This window comes from Mirounga leonina, unplaced genomic scaffold (genome assembly GCF_011800145.1).
Source record: "Mirounga leonina isolate KUSES-001 unplaced genomic scaffold, KU_Mleo_1.0 Mir_96, whole genome shotgun sequence".
In the NCBI taxonomy this organism is placed as follows: domain Eukaryota; kingdom Metazoa; phylum Chordata; class Mammalia; order Carnivora; family Phocidae; genus Mirounga; species Mirounga leonina.
Window position 1 is genome coordinate 4,844,238 of NW_023270871.1, and position 15,581 is coordinate 4,859,818.

Here is a 15,581-nt window from a genome sequence, read left to right on the forward strand (position 1 = left end):
TCTTCTTCTTCTTCTTCTTCTTCTTCTTCTTCTTCTTCCTCTTCTTCCTCTTCTTCTTCTTCTTCTTCTCCTTCTCCTCCTCCTCCTCCTCCTCCTCCTCCTCCTCCTTCTTCTTCTTCTTCTTCTTCTTCTCCTCCATCTCCATGGTGATCATTTCAGGTTAATCTATTACCTTTTATTTAGATTATTGTAATAGATTCCCATATTATATGCCAATCTTCCTGAAATTCTTCTTTAGTTATTTGTTAGTTAGTTATTCTATTAAGATGTTATTAATTCATTTAATAAATACTTCTTGAACATTCCTTTCTACCCATTTTCTAAGCTCTGGAGTAAGATGTTATTAATTCATTTAATAAATACTTCTTGAACATTCCTTTCTACCCATTTTCTAAGCTCTGGAGTAAACATGACATAGTCAGGATACTCATGCTGCATTAAATTTATTTTTCAACTTCTTATACAGGAGACAAATGACAAATGAACAACAACAACAAAAATGTATGTGTCCCTGAGTGAGAAAGAGATATGTTAGGTAATGTTATGAAGAAAACTTAAGCAGTGTATAAAAGTATAGAATGATAAAATCCCTATTTGAGGAACATGCTGAACAGTGCAAGAATGAAGTGAGGGACCGAGCTAAACAAAGATCTGGAGGAAAAGCATGGCAGCAGTAATGCACTAAGCAGCAAGTGCAAAGGCCCTAAGGCAGGTAAGTCTTGATGCCTTTGACAAAGAGCAAGAAAGTCATTCTGGCTGGAGTAGAGGAAGCAAGGTGATGGTTGGTAGGAGGTAAGGTCAGAGAAGGTACAAAACGACCAGGTCATTAGAGGCTACCCAACCTGTTTAAACATGTTTCTTCATGCTTCAATGAATAAAATTCAGTCTCCTTGAATGGGTAACCAAGGCTCTCTGTTGGTTATTTTATTTGAATTTGTCCAACTTTATCTTTCATAGCTCTCTTACATGAATTCTTTATATAAGTCCAACTAGTCTATTCATTAGACACTAAGTTACTTTGCATGGCCATGCTATGAGAATGTTCTCCCTTCCCTCTGCAATCTCTGACTATTGAAATTGGCAGGATCTATAGGGTCTAGTTCAAATCTCTTCAAAGAATCCTCCTGATTGGAAAGTTCTGCTTGTCAGTGTCATTATAAAGTTATATCTTCTTTACATTAGACGTGTGTGTGTGTGTGTGTGTGTGTTGTCTTTTCTATGATGCATTTCAAGCTTCTAGAGACTTGCTCATCATGGTTTTGTATCCCCTTTGTATCTTGGGTAGAGCCTTATAGAAATTAAAATATGATTTAAAAGTGACTTGATTAAAGAATCACATGTAATAGCTTTGAAAGAAACATGATTGCAAAGTTTAATCCTTTCATTTCTGCAGGATAAAATAGGATACTGATGTAAACACACAATGTAATTTATTTTATTTTTTGTTTATTTATTTTTTACTTTCCAATAACATTGTCCAATAACATTGGGATGTTCATTCATTCATTCACATTTTATTTATTTGACAAATATTTATTGCATATCATGGTAAGAGTTGAGGAAACAAAACAAAAAGGTCAAAACGGATACTGCTCCAACCTTCATGGAACTTAAAGCACATAGGATGGTTTATTTTAATGGGAGTTGTATATGTATTTAGTGATTTTAAAATCAGAGGCTGTGTAATATAGTGGAAAGAGGGAAACAAACATTTAATGAGTACCTCCTAATAAAGGCATATGTCATCTTATTTCTCACTTCTCGCTATAGTACACCATCTTATGTCATGAATATATAGATGCACACGTTTACCATTTTTAAACAATTATTTATAAAGTTTATATGGTAGGAAAATGTCAGTATATCTCCTAATTATAAACTCTATTCATACACTTACTCAACAACAACCATTTGTTGAAAGACTTTACTACCAGATGTGGTGAGGTGGGTAGTCTAGTAAATAAGATGGGCAATATTCCTGTTCTCATGGAGATTGTCTTTGAGTAGTTGTAACAATTTTAAATTAGCACTATGAATATACTATTTTAGTATTAATTAGAATTAATCTTCTTGGCAAAAAGAGGATTCTTGAATCTGTATTCCATAAATCAGTGAGGCCAACTCTGCAGTTCCGGGAGGGTTAGTGGGCAGAGGAAGAGGGACAGCCATGTCCACCTGTGCCTGGGTCTCCAAGAGAGCTGCAGAATATGGGTCTTATGCCCAAGATAAAATTTGTTTTCCACCCCATTTCATAATAAATGTAATATTAAAACAGAATACAGGATTTATATAAAGAAATAGATATTTGCCCACTCCTTTCTTTAAGTGTTGGAAAATTATATTTTTTAAAATGTTTTGGGGGGGGTGGATGGGGGTGGCAAACAAATTGAAATCTGTTTTTATTTGTTTATTTTAACTTAAATTTTAGGTAGTTAACATAATTTAGATTGTTAGTTAGATGATATTCAATAAATACTGGTTATATTAATGAAAGAATTAATAAAATATTAGGAAGAACAGTCTAGTTTTTTTCCAAGCGTGATAAATTCTTATATCCTTAAACAAGAAACATTCTGACATCACTTTTCATTCGCAGGACGAGACTGTGTAAACAATCTATCATTTATGAATCTTCCTTTGTAAATAATGAAACTATAAAAACTGTAGACACCTAACAATAATACACATTTTTCTAAGATTTCTAATACTCTCAAAAGGTTTTATCAGTGTTATTGTTGACAAGGAGATTGTACAACTTGCTACAAACACACTACGGAAATTGAAATCGATTTTTCCTCAAGGCTTCTACAAAGTCATCTTTCAAGACCTGCTATAATCTTGATGCTCCCAAAGCAATCCACACGTTTTTGCCCACTTTGTCTCTTTTTCTGTTTTTCTTGTTCTTATTCCTTTCTCTTTTCTCACAAATTGTGAGTTTTCTTGCTTGTCATTTTGTTAAAAGTATGCATACTAACTTTGAAGATCAAACATTATGGAATAAAGAAATATAACCAAAAATATCATTTGCACAAAAACATTATTAGCATTTTGGTGTAATATTCTGTAATCTGTATCTCCGTATTTCAGTTACTATTATTTCATGACTATCAATAAACAAAGATCTATTTCATAAGTGTAATTACCACACAGTTATTCTTTGCATATTTGTGCATACTTAATCAGTTCCCACTTACCACTAAGGATCATATTTCTGGTTTCAGAAGGAATTCATGATCTTCCACTGAAATAATGGGAGAATTATTATGAAATATTGCTTCTATGACATATTTTCAAAGAATGTTGAACAAATAATGCTTTGATATTTTTAGAGACATCCATTTTCCAGTAAAAAATATTTGGTTAAGTGTGACATACACAACATATATTGGGGTTGGGTGAATTTCTAGAGGTCAATTAAATGCTACATAATAAAGTTATTTTTACCCTGGGTCACTGGTTCTTAATCCTGGCTGCAAATGACACACATCCCTTGAACTTTGAAAAAAATAACCATACTCAGATTGCACTCTGAACCAGTGAGAATGAATCTTTGAATGAAACCAAGGCTTCTGCTGGATTTAAAATCTCCTAAGTTGGGACACCTGGGTGGCTCAGTTGGTTGACCATCTGCCTTCAGCTCAGGTCATGATCCCAGGGTCCTGGGATTGAGTCCCACATCTGGCTCCTTGTTCGGCAGGGAACCTACTTCCTTCTCTGCCTGCTTCTCCCTCTGCCTGCCACTCCCCCTGCTTGTGCTCTCTCTCAATCTGACAAATAAATAAATAAAATCTTATAAAAGAATAAAAATAAATAAAAGCTCCTAAGTGGGGGCACCTGGGTAGTGCAGTGAGTTAAGCACTGACTCTTGGTTTTGGCTCAGATCATGATCTCAGGGTCATGATCTCAGGGTTATGAGATCGAGCCCTGAATGGGGCTCTGCGCTCAGCACAGAGTCTGCTTGGGTTTCTCTCTCCCTCTCCCTCTGCCCTTCTCCCCTGCTCTCTAAGATAAATAAATAAATCTTTTTTAAAAAATTAAAAGCTCCTAAATGAATGTGTAAAGTGAAGGTTGAGAATCACTGAGTATGATTCCAAAGTAATTTGGATCTGTAATATGCAGAATTCATACTACAAAGGTTGATAAATAAAAGCATCTTTTCTTTTGGGGAGAATGGAAGTTCATCTTAAAATAGGGGAAATATTAATATGTATAGTGCATACACAGAGTTTGTTCATTCTAGCTTGTAGAATCTCTTTTTGTGTATGCCACTTACCCCTAAGCATTCTCTGAGAATCAAGTTTAATGCTAACGGATGGTTTGAAAAGAACTACTTATGGCTATTTCTCCTTTTACCTGAGGACAAACCACCATGGTTTTCCTTGAAGGCTCAAGGCTAGATTTGTGGATTATTTATCCCAAGTGGAACATTTTAATAATGTAGCGTTTTGAATTAGCTGAATTAAAGTTATGATATGGGCTTTCTTTGAGAGACACCAAAGTGTAAGAAGGGGAGGAAAACAGGAAAATGAGGGGAAGTTTACTGTCATTTGAAGTGACTGAACTAGACTTTGATATGAATGGTGCCTCAAAGCTGTAGGGACAATATCATATTTTTCATTTTACCAAGGTATAGAAAGAAATGGAAATATGTCTACTTGCACAAACCTCAAAGCATACAAATCTAAAAGCATCCAAAAAAAGGTGACTTTCATTGAAATAAAATCTATAGAGAGCAATGTTTCCATGGGACACTGGAAAGTTACAGGCAAAAATGTCTCACAAGCATACTGATATTTTTTGGTATTTCTCTTCTTGTATTTTTTTAATCACAGATAAGATGATTGTAGGTTAAAGGCTAAAGGGCAATTTTGAACTAAATGGAAAACTTTTGTCTTTGAATTAGTATTTCCTTAATTCTCTAATGCCAGGAACATTTTCATTTTGAATAGAATTTTAAAACATACTGTACTTTTTAAAAAGCAATAAAAACACATTTACTGTAGTTAAGAATATGTGAAATAGGTTAAGGTACAAGAAATGATCAATATAATTAGATATTTTCAGCCAATTATTACTGTACAGGCATAATTTTTTTGAATCTAGTTTAATAGTATTATAGAATAGATCTCACACAAAATAATTCAATGGTGTTTTTTATTCTTTTTTAAATTTCATAGGCAGTTATAACAGATTGGAAAAAATTATCTCATGACATTTAATGATGATGAAAAATGTTCTTTGCTATTTTGTTTTTTAATTGTGTTTTAAGTTCATAAAGAACCCACATTGCTGCTATAGCATAATTTATGGTTGTAACAAATATTCCCTGGTCAAGACATTGACTATATGACATCAAGCAGACCTATAATTTTATGCAAAAGTTTTATGAGAAAAATGAACAGGATAACCCAAACAACTGTGGAAGTTGTCAATATCTAGAAATTTGACAATATAGAGACACTATCTACAAATTTGACAGATATAAATGGTATATAAAACTTCAGATGATTATTTCAATGTTTTTAATTGTTGAGATAATCTTCAGGTATAAAGTTATATTTCCCATTCTTCACAAAGGATGAGATCTTTTATTTACAGGGTCTGCTTTCAATAGTAGCACTTCACAGTTATAAGGGGCTTGTTTGCAGGAGCTCTGGAGATTCAGACAATTAAACGCTCCTAGAGCACTGGGCTCACAAAATGATTCAGAAAACTATCAAAAATAGAAGAGGTAAATGAAAAGATTCAAATAGCAGAAGTTCCAAATTCATCAATCAGAGTTTTTGTCATTTTTCCTGGGAATGGTTTAGGACAGAGTTATGAGGCACTGGGACTGGACCAAAAATTGTTCTTTCTTAATCCTAAGAACACATACTTATAGCAGTTAAAGAATTTAGTTATGAACATGTGATTTTTTTACATCACTGTTTTTTGTTCCAGTTTTATTCTAGCCTGAACTCAGAATTGTACTATTTTGGGGGGTGCCTGTGTGGCTTGGTCGGTTAAACGTCTACCTTCAGCTCAGATCATGATCCCAGGGTCCTGGGATTAAGCCCTGCATCAGGCTCCCTGCTCCGCAGGAAGCCTGCTTCTCCCTCTCCCTCTGCTGCTCCCCCTGCTTGTGCTTTCTCTCTCTCTCTCTCAAATATATAAATAAAATCTTTAAAAAAATTAAAATAAAATAAAAAGAATTGTACTGTTCTGAAGCAGTTTTAATTTTAGTTTATGTGAAAGTTTTGTGTTAAAGTATTGTTTTTATTTTGTATTGCATATGATAGTGGGTGGAGGGATGCTATGAAAAAAAATGTATCAGGCAAGCCTAATTGAATTTGGTGATGAGACCATGTGAATAACAGCCAGGAGCTCTCAGTTCTAGCTTAAAGTTTGCCTCATTCTCCTTGTGTGGCCGTGGTGAATCATTCACTTCCCGTTGTGTCTCTTACCTCATCTATCAGAGAGAAAGAATAATATTTACACATTCATATACAGATTACCTATTTCTTGAGGGTAGAGACCTTGTCATCTTCAAGAATTTTTCCCTAGCATTTTTTATAGTGCTGATCATTGGCAGTTACTTGAAAACAATTGGTCTAATATTTAATAAATGAATGAAATGAATTGAGATGCTAGGTGTATAAATTATTAAAATTATAAGTATTAAATAATTATACCATGGTATTATTAAAGAAGACATGTAGATGGATTATGGAGACAGCTGTCCATCCATTTTGATTACTTTGATCAAATCTGAGAAAGTAACTGTATGATTTAGCAGAAATATCATTGAACTGCAGATCAGGAGCCATAGGGTCTAAGAATGGCCTAGAGTCTCACCAAAGTCATGGAGTCTTAGAGTTGAACAGATGGGGATGTTCTCCAAGGTCTTCTTCTTTCACTCATTTTATGAATGAGAAAAGCAGTGGTCACTTATCCATAGTCTTACAGTTACTAATACCCAGTTCTCCTTGTTTCCTCTTCAGAGAACTTCCTTCCAGAACTTGGCCAAGTCCTTGACCATACTAGCCAAATGCCTTCTTCTCTAGGAGGTTGAATTAGGTGATCACCAGAGTTTCTTAGTATTACAATTTCTGGATTATTTAAAGGGGAAAATCTCTTTTTTTGTTGGTTTCTATTTTCTATTTGTATCCCTAGTAAATTAAAACAGTAAAGGATTCTTCAATAATGCCTATTGTCACTTTGCTGACATTTTACTTCTAAATGGAATAACGAACTACAAAAGAACAACAACAACAACTCTATAACACATTTAAAGTGAGAAATAAAAGAGTTTGATTCTGAGACTTCTTTGCCAAGGAATTTGTGTGGCCTTTTCCCAATCCAACTAGTAAAAGGCTTAATCCTGTTTCCAGGCAAAACACTTCCAAAATTGCCAGTGAATGTGGAGGATACAGTTGGAATCACTCCTGGTAACTTGAACAAATTATTCAGCAAATTTCCAGTGCTGTGGGGAGAGAAGACCACAGTAACAAGAACGCCTTTCTTGCCAAATGGGTAAAGCTGGGGGCGGGGGGGCGGGTGCAGAATGTGATGTTAAGAAGGAGAAGAAGCTATTCCAAAGAATTGCCTGAATTCCTTGGGAGAGTGTGGAAAACTCTAACAGTTGTTTTACTCTGGTAATGATTAAGGGTACTTTAGATTTGTTGTGCTTAGAAAGTTAGGTGTTCAAACAGACTGACTATCCATGAACATTTTAAGATAGTATATTTTTTCCTGTCTTTCTTTTTTTAAAGAAAATCCCTTCCAAGAGATTTATTGGTTTTTCAAGGTTCAAACCAAACCTGATCTTTCTGTGAGGGCCCCAACTCTCTGAGGAATCCATATTGTTTACTGTGTATATTTAGTGAGGGAGTAGGAGACTTACCCATTATTTCCTGGTTTCTTACACATTCAGGCAGTAGGCAAGGCAATAAATAGAAAGATGAATCTGAACACCTGCGTCTTACTGTTAAATCTTACTTGGTGAGATTGAGCAAGAGCCTCCTCTAGGTTGGTTTCTACACCTATGTGATTCTCAACCTTGGGGCTCCAAACTCCCTCGAGTCCTTTAGAATGTCAAGGGAATCCAAAAACCTTAATGTATTTTAAATAAAGCTTAGTTGAAATCCATTATGTCCTCCTCAATTAGGGCACAGTGTCTGCATAAAACTGTCTCTTTACTTTTTATGGCAATAACAATAGCAGCTTAATGTGGCCCCACCAGTTGTCCTGTGCTGAGCAGTTATTCTGATAGAAAGTCATTATGTGCGTTAAATTATTTCATTAACAAATATATTTCGGTAGATACAATCTTTTAAGACAAAAGGCATTGGGGGGGAAAGAAGTATTATATTTTTTGAAGGATCAAAGATGGGAACCCATGCACTGGGTCATCTCTAAAGTGTTTCCTGGTCCAAGACTGGAGGTCAGGGATTGGTGAACTTTTTCTGTAAAATGGCCACATAGAAATATTTCAGGTTTTGTGGGCCAAACAATCTCTGTCGCTACTCAGTTTTGCTATTACAGAATGAAAACAGCCATAGACAATATGTAGGTGAATAGATTTGTCTGTGCTCTCATAAAACCTTATTTCTAAAAATAAGCAATGGGTTAAATTTGGCCAGCAGACAATAGTTTGGTGATCCCTCTCTGGTGATCCCTGAAACTCTGAGACTGCTTACTCACCAAGGGAAGAGATACAGAGACAGAAGGAAAGGTAAGCAAGAAGGAATCTGTCTCATGTCTATTAAAGCCTTATGCTTAAGTTTTTTATACCAGGTGCGTTGATAAAATGACATCAGAGGAATTAAGTTTTTAATAAAAATTTTAAACTTTTTTCTTGTCAGTTCAGATGGAAGAATAAACAATGGGGAGGTGGGGGTCATATCAACCTCAGGCACAACCAGACTGGCCAAGAAACACATAGGCCTAGGCTCAAGGGATAGGAATGCTTGCTTATCATTCAAAGAAACCTCTAGGACAAGTAGCTAGCCAGTACTACCCTAGAGATATAATCACCAGATGTACTTAATGGAGTCTCTAACATAAATAATAAAGACATCTATTTTTTTTTTTTCAGATTCTAAGTCTCTTGGGATGGAGAAGTCTGCCTGGGGGGCCAGATGAAGTAGCACTAGAACACCTGTTAGCATGACTCATGGTCCTCCAATCAATGGTGTCTACCTTCTCAGGAGATTTCTGCCCCAAACTTTGCCCTTAAGAACCTTCACTTGCAAGCCATCAGGGAGTTTGAGACTTACAGCTTTAGTTCCCCATTCTCATGGATGATGCTTAACCAATAAATAGCCTATCTTTCTTCACTGCAAAAGCCTGGTGTCTGTATTTATTGACTTGCTGTTGAATTGGGCAGACAAACTCTCCTTTGGTTTGGTTACAATAACCGATGCCCTCAAGTTGTTGTATTTGTCTTCATAGTGTCAAGCCTACATTCATACTAGCCCACATTGAGCACAATAGCTGGATGCAGAATAAGTAGTAGCAGCTTTACCCCAAAGAGCATGCTGCAGGGCTCCAAGCTCAGCTCTCCTTTTGAGATTCCTAACTGGGGCAAGTAGAAGACTCAGTATTGTGGACAGAAAGTCCCAGAAGATGGTTTTTTTCTGTATAGCAGAAGTTCCTAGTTCAGACCAAATATCCATGTTCTGCTCCTTCATTTTCACTAGAACTTCTTGTGTGTAGCTGCAATCATGGCTGCCTGGATTAAATATTTTTGGCCTTTTGAAGCTGGTTTGGTTTCATGACTAAGGTTTGGCTAATGGGAAATAAGCAGAGGTGTTGTGTATGACTTAATGGAAATATTCTGGAAGGGAGGTGGTGTGCTTTTCTTATTCCCTTTTTCCTATCGGCTAAAATGCAGACACAATGGCTGGAGTTGCAGCAGGTATATGGATTATGAGGAGAAAGTCACATGCTGAGAATGACAGAGTTGCAAGTTGAAAGGAACCTGGGTCCTTGATGATTTTGTGAGAGAGAAATCAATGTCTACTTTCTAAAGAACATCATTAGTTTAGATTTTCTTGCTTTGGAACAGAGTTCTAACTGAAACATCCACTTGCTCTCAGAAAAGAGGGCAGTCCTGGCCTCAATTTAGAAATTTATATTCATCTAGGCTTGGGAAAGTCCCTACTTCTATTTTGATTTGAATAGTCTTAGGATTTGCCCTGCACTTCTAAGTCATTCATTGGTCAGGGGACTTTCCAGAAATTGGCTCTTTGACTAGGGGTGGAGGATGAGGGAGCTGTGGTCCCCCTAGCTTGTTATCTCAGATGCATTCATCTGCATCTGAGATCCACAGGGTTGGATTTGGATTTGGATTAAAATGTGTTGTAAGCCTTTGCTGCTTTCTTGTACTACTGTTCATCCAGCTGTAGAGTTTCAAAGGAAAAGGTCAAGCTCTTCCCTTCCATTGGTTCTGTGAGATTTCTTACCCCATTTGTCTGACCTACTAGTTTTTTCTAATAAGCGTCATTTTTTTATATGCAGGTGTTGACATTGTTTTCCTCTTGGAAAAGCCAGGTAAGCATGAGAGTTGTGACTACATAACTCACAAACAAGAAGATCTAGTTCTCTGGAATACAAGAAGGGCTACCCCTATAGACTCTGGAATAAACCACAACTTACTGTACCATTTCCAAAACATGAAGGCAAGTGGGGAGAGAGTGAGTTCAGAGTGAGACAGACTTAGATTTAAGGCCATAGATGTGTTATCAATTCATCCCAACATTTGTATTTTCATTAAGTATTGATTGAGTACTTCTTATATTCCAGGAACTCTTACAGAGGCTAGGGGACTGGTGGCAAACAAGATATACAAATTCACTATTCTCACTGAGGTTATATTCTAATGGGGGTAGACAGAAAACAAAACCATAAACTCAAAAAAAGATGATTTTAGATAATGTATGCAAAGAATAACACAGGGAGTTGTTTGGGAGGGGAAAAATCTAGATTGGGTGCTCTAGATAAACTAAACAGCCTTTATGAATAGGTGATATTCCAGCAGAGAACTGAATGGCAAGAAGCACCCCTCCATCTTGAACTTCCAATGCACAAGCTCTAAAGAAAGAGAGATCTTGGAGGGTTGGAGGAGTAGAAAACAGATCAGAATGGCTGTGGAGCAGTGAGGGAGGAGATAATGGTGGGAAGGAAGCTGGAAGGGGAGAAGATGTTTCATGGAAAGGAATTTGAATTTCATCAAAGAACAATGAAAGCTATTAGAACTTTTTTAGTAGATGATTGACACATTGTATTATAAAATATAATTCTGATGGTCATGTGGAAAATAAAATATAAATGAAATGACTCAGGGGCGCCTGAGTGGCTCAGTCGTTAAGCGTCTGCCTTCGGCTCAGGTCATGATAACAGGGTCCTGGGATCGAGCCCCGCATCGGGCTCCCTGCTCCGCGGGAAGCCTGCTTCTCCCTCTCCAACTCCCCCTGCTTGTGTTCCCTCTCTCACTGTGTCTCTCTCTGTCAAAAAAAAAAAAAAAAAAAAATGAAATGACTCAAACACTTAAATGTAAAATTAGAATTTTTGAAGTACTGATATAGTTTGTTCGTATTAGCCAAGCTAAAGAAAGTTTGACTTGTTCACAAAATGGTGTTTTTCACATTAATTCAACTTGAAAATAAAATAATGAAGCTCTTAACTCTGAGTAGACAAGAGTCTTTATTAATCTAGAAATTAAGATACATCAGGAAGTACAGGCCTATTTAGACCAGTCACTTCCAGCTCAGGAAAAGTTTACAAAGCTGTTTCTGAATTTGAATGCCATTCAAATGCTTTGGACGACTTGCTGATTAATACAAGAGAAATGGCAAATGACATATGTCAGGTTCCAAAGGAATTAAAATATTTTCTGCAATAAACAGGATGCAATAAATGGTAATAGTAATAAAAATAAATTAAGGAAAAAGTTTTGGTGTGTGTTTGGTTTTTGAAAGAAATGGTCCATGATAGGAAACTACGTGATATATTTCCTTGGCTGGCAAAGAGGTGTCTACCTTGCTCCAAGTAACAAAATATGACCAGGTAGCCTAAAAGAGAGTCCCTAAAACACTGCCCACATTCTCAGAGCAAAATGGAGGGATCAAAGACAAACAAAATTATTGAATGTCAGATGATTTCAGGCATATGCGTGCCATGCACTTTTACCAGTTATTTAATTTCACTGAATCTCAACTGTATAAATTTGAAATAATGTTGCCTGCTCAAACATAGCTCATAGAACTCTTTTATGTATGTATGTATGATGAGGTAAAAACATTCTAAAAACCATGTAGCTTAAAAAACGTAGCATATTGTTATTATTACATGTAGTAACAGTGATCATCTCCTTGGAATTAAAGATCCACAATGACATGAAATTTGTTTTATGACATGTTATTACTATACATTTTAAACATAATACTTAAAAAGTACTTCCCAGAGAATGGTAGAAATAATACTAACTTGCATATATTGAGCATTTTCCCTGTGCCAAGCACTAGGCAAGTTTTCATGATTGTAAGGGCACATTCTCACAAAACTAGCTACTGTTGTCCTGCATTACGATGAAGTTGAAACTTAGAGAGGTTATACAGCTTGCCAGGGTGAAAGTAAGTGGTGGTAGTAAGTAGTGACTCCCGAAGTTAAAACCAAAGTGGTCTGACTCCAGAATTCAAGGCCTTAACCAAACTGCCTTCTTGCTTCTCCACATTTTAATCTTTAATTTAATTGTTAGAAAATCATGGGACTGGTCGGTGGTGATACTTAGAAAAATAACTGTTAGTTCAATATAACAAAACATTAAAAAATGTTGTTGCCTGTGACAATCGTGCCTCAAATCTGGTCCAGGCCTGCATGAGCCAGGTCATTCTGGGTGGGGGCCAAGCAAGGACATAGGGTGGGATGGGCTGCATGGAGGTTATGGCCAGGGGCCTTGCTTTTGTTTGGGTGTGGTGGGCCCATCAGGCTTATTACATTATTAAAAATTATTAATTCAAAAACTAGCTAACTAAAAGCAGACCTTGCCTTAAATGCAACAGCAATGACTATGTCATGAAGTAGGATTATGACTAACCCAATATTTAAATCTCTGTACTTGATGTCAGCAAAATAAATGAAAATGAAAGAAAGAGAGAGGATTAAATATGAGTGTTCTCAGTTTAAATACCATTTTAGAAGCATCTGAGGAACCAAACTCTCTTTCCCCAAAGGGTGGCACAGTTCTTCTAGCTAAGCCATCTGACCCTCTGCCCTCAGGAAATGCTTGCTTCAGGACTTAAACAAAGTCCTCTCTTGCTTTTCAGTTTCACCTGATGACTCATCTTGGCTGGAATTTAGTTGTTAGAGGTTGGAGTTGAGTTTTTTCATTAAATAGAAAACTTTAAGCAAATTATTTAATTGAAGAATCTTGAAGAGAATTTAGGAAACTGGCCATGTGGGGAAATTTTGGATGATCCAGTTTTAAACTTGGTTGCAGGAGGGGGAGTGGAATTAGGAGAAAAGGAGACCTGCCCGATGGCCATGGATCAACAATTTTGGAGTGGGACCAAAGCTTCTACTAGAATTGACTGAATATAGGGCATGGTTGCTGATGTGTGGTCTTTTCCACCTGGGCACCAGAACTCCTCATTTCTAACTAGCTCTGTGAGTTAGAAAATGATAAATAATCTGGGCTTAGATTTTTTTTCTTTGAAATTAAGAGACTTAGGATACCTGGGTGGCTTGGTCAGTTAAACGTCTGCCTTTGGCTCAGGTCATGATCCCAGGGTCATGGGATCGAGTTCCATATTGGGCTCCTTGTTTGGCCGAGAGCCTGCTTCTCCCTCTGCCTGCCACTCCCCCTGCTTGTGGTCTCTCTCTCTCTCTGCCAAATAAATAAATAAAATCTTAAAAAGAATAAAATAAAATAAGCTTTAAAAAAATAAAATTAAGAGGCTTGAGCAGATAATATTTAAGCTTCTCTTTTCAGATACATACATACATATATATGGAGAGAGAGAGATCCTTGAAGTACTTTGGCATACTGAATTATGAGCCAGGTTTATATAAAACTATTCTTACTTTGCAAATTTTTTGTTGAACATTGAATACTCTTAAGTATAGCTGAATGTCATAAGAAGATAAAGTTTTTGCTTTGGAAGTTTATACTGCACACATATTCTCTAAGTAGCTTGCTACATATATGAATTGAATGCATGTTTACAAATCACTTTTTTTCAGACTGGGTTCCCTAGACTCTGATATACTTCACCCCTTTCTTTCTGTTTCTGCCCTGTTTGTTCACCTAACTCTTCCCTCTTTAGGATATTGCAAATGTGAATTCTTGTTTGGTCAGCTTGCTTAAAGGAAGATGGATGATTGAGCATAAATCATTGTCCATTTGTTTCACACTTTAGTTTCATTCTGTGAGATTCTTCTGCATTAGTTGGGGGGTAGGGAGGCTGAAAGTGAGGGTAAGGGTATGGGATACTTCCATTTAAATAAACACAGGAAATGTTTTTGTTTTAAATTTTGCAGCTGGTTTGGCTTTTGGTGGTCATAGGTTAATGGGAAATACATGTCTATAAAACTCAAAATGAGCAACATAAATTTAAGATCAGTGCCTAACACTCATTACTTCTTATTTTCCCAATAACTCCACAAGAAGGACTATGAGTATCTTTATTTTACAAATGAGGAAACTAACGCTTACTGAGTTACATAAATTGCCTCCGGTTGCACCATCAGCGATTGGCTAAGCTGGAGTTGTAGCTTGGTCTACTGGCTGTAAGGTGGGCACACCATGGCTCTGCCCTCCTGAAGGTTATCCACAAATGCCCTGTCCATTAGGTCAAGGATCAGAGAGAGAAGACATCATCTAATTATTGTCATCAGTGGAACTTCAGCTTCCAAACCATCATATCAAGGAATTTTGGAAAGAAATACTTAATTTTTTTCCTGAATTATAAGAAGGCAATGATTTATATCACTTATTTGACTAATAATATTCTTACTTGGTTTCCCCACACAATTAATGATATTGTTTCTTCAAATGTTTGGTTGAATTTCGTGGTATGATTATGGAAAAGAATCACTTCTCATGTCTCATTGATATTAACATGGGAATGAATTCACTTTAACCATGAAACATTCTGAGGCAAAAGGGCATATTAAGAGAATTAAATTCAACCCTGGCTTGCCCTCTTGTTACTTTTGGCTGTTAGTGACAATTTATCTAGGAGTAAAAACACATATGCCTTACTTATTTCAAGTAACCATACTAAATTAATGGTGTTATAAAATGCCCCAGAAGCTTTTTTTTTTTAGTTCTAAGATAACCTTTAAAATTTGATTCTGGCCCTAGTCACCAGTTATTAATTGCTTTTAACTTTCCTTTCTGATTTGTATTCCTTCCTCATTTTGAAGTCTAGTTTCTTAAGGAATGAACTTAAATATACATCATCAGTGTCCAAGACTTTCTTGATATTTAATGATGACTCATCTGCCATTTAACACATGAAAAATCTATGCATTTTGGACTTCTTACTAAGAAATATAAGTACTCCTTAATAGAATATGACTAGCAGAGCCCATTTAAA

The 15,581-nt window shown here is 36.3% G+C and overlaps 1 long non-coding RNA gene across 1 annotated transcript in view; it reads right to left on the minus strand.

Annotated features, from left to right (window-relative positions):
• LOC118006342 overlaps nt 1-15,581 on the minus strand; it is a 48,723-nt gene that overhangs the window by 10,416 nt on the left and 22,726 nt on the right. The window contains exon 2 of the long non-coding RNA XR_004678053.1: nt 3,195-3,241. This is a non-coding gene — a long non-coding RNA (uncharacterized LOC118006342). The remainder of the gene's footprint in view (nt 1-3,194; nt 3,242-15,581) is intronic.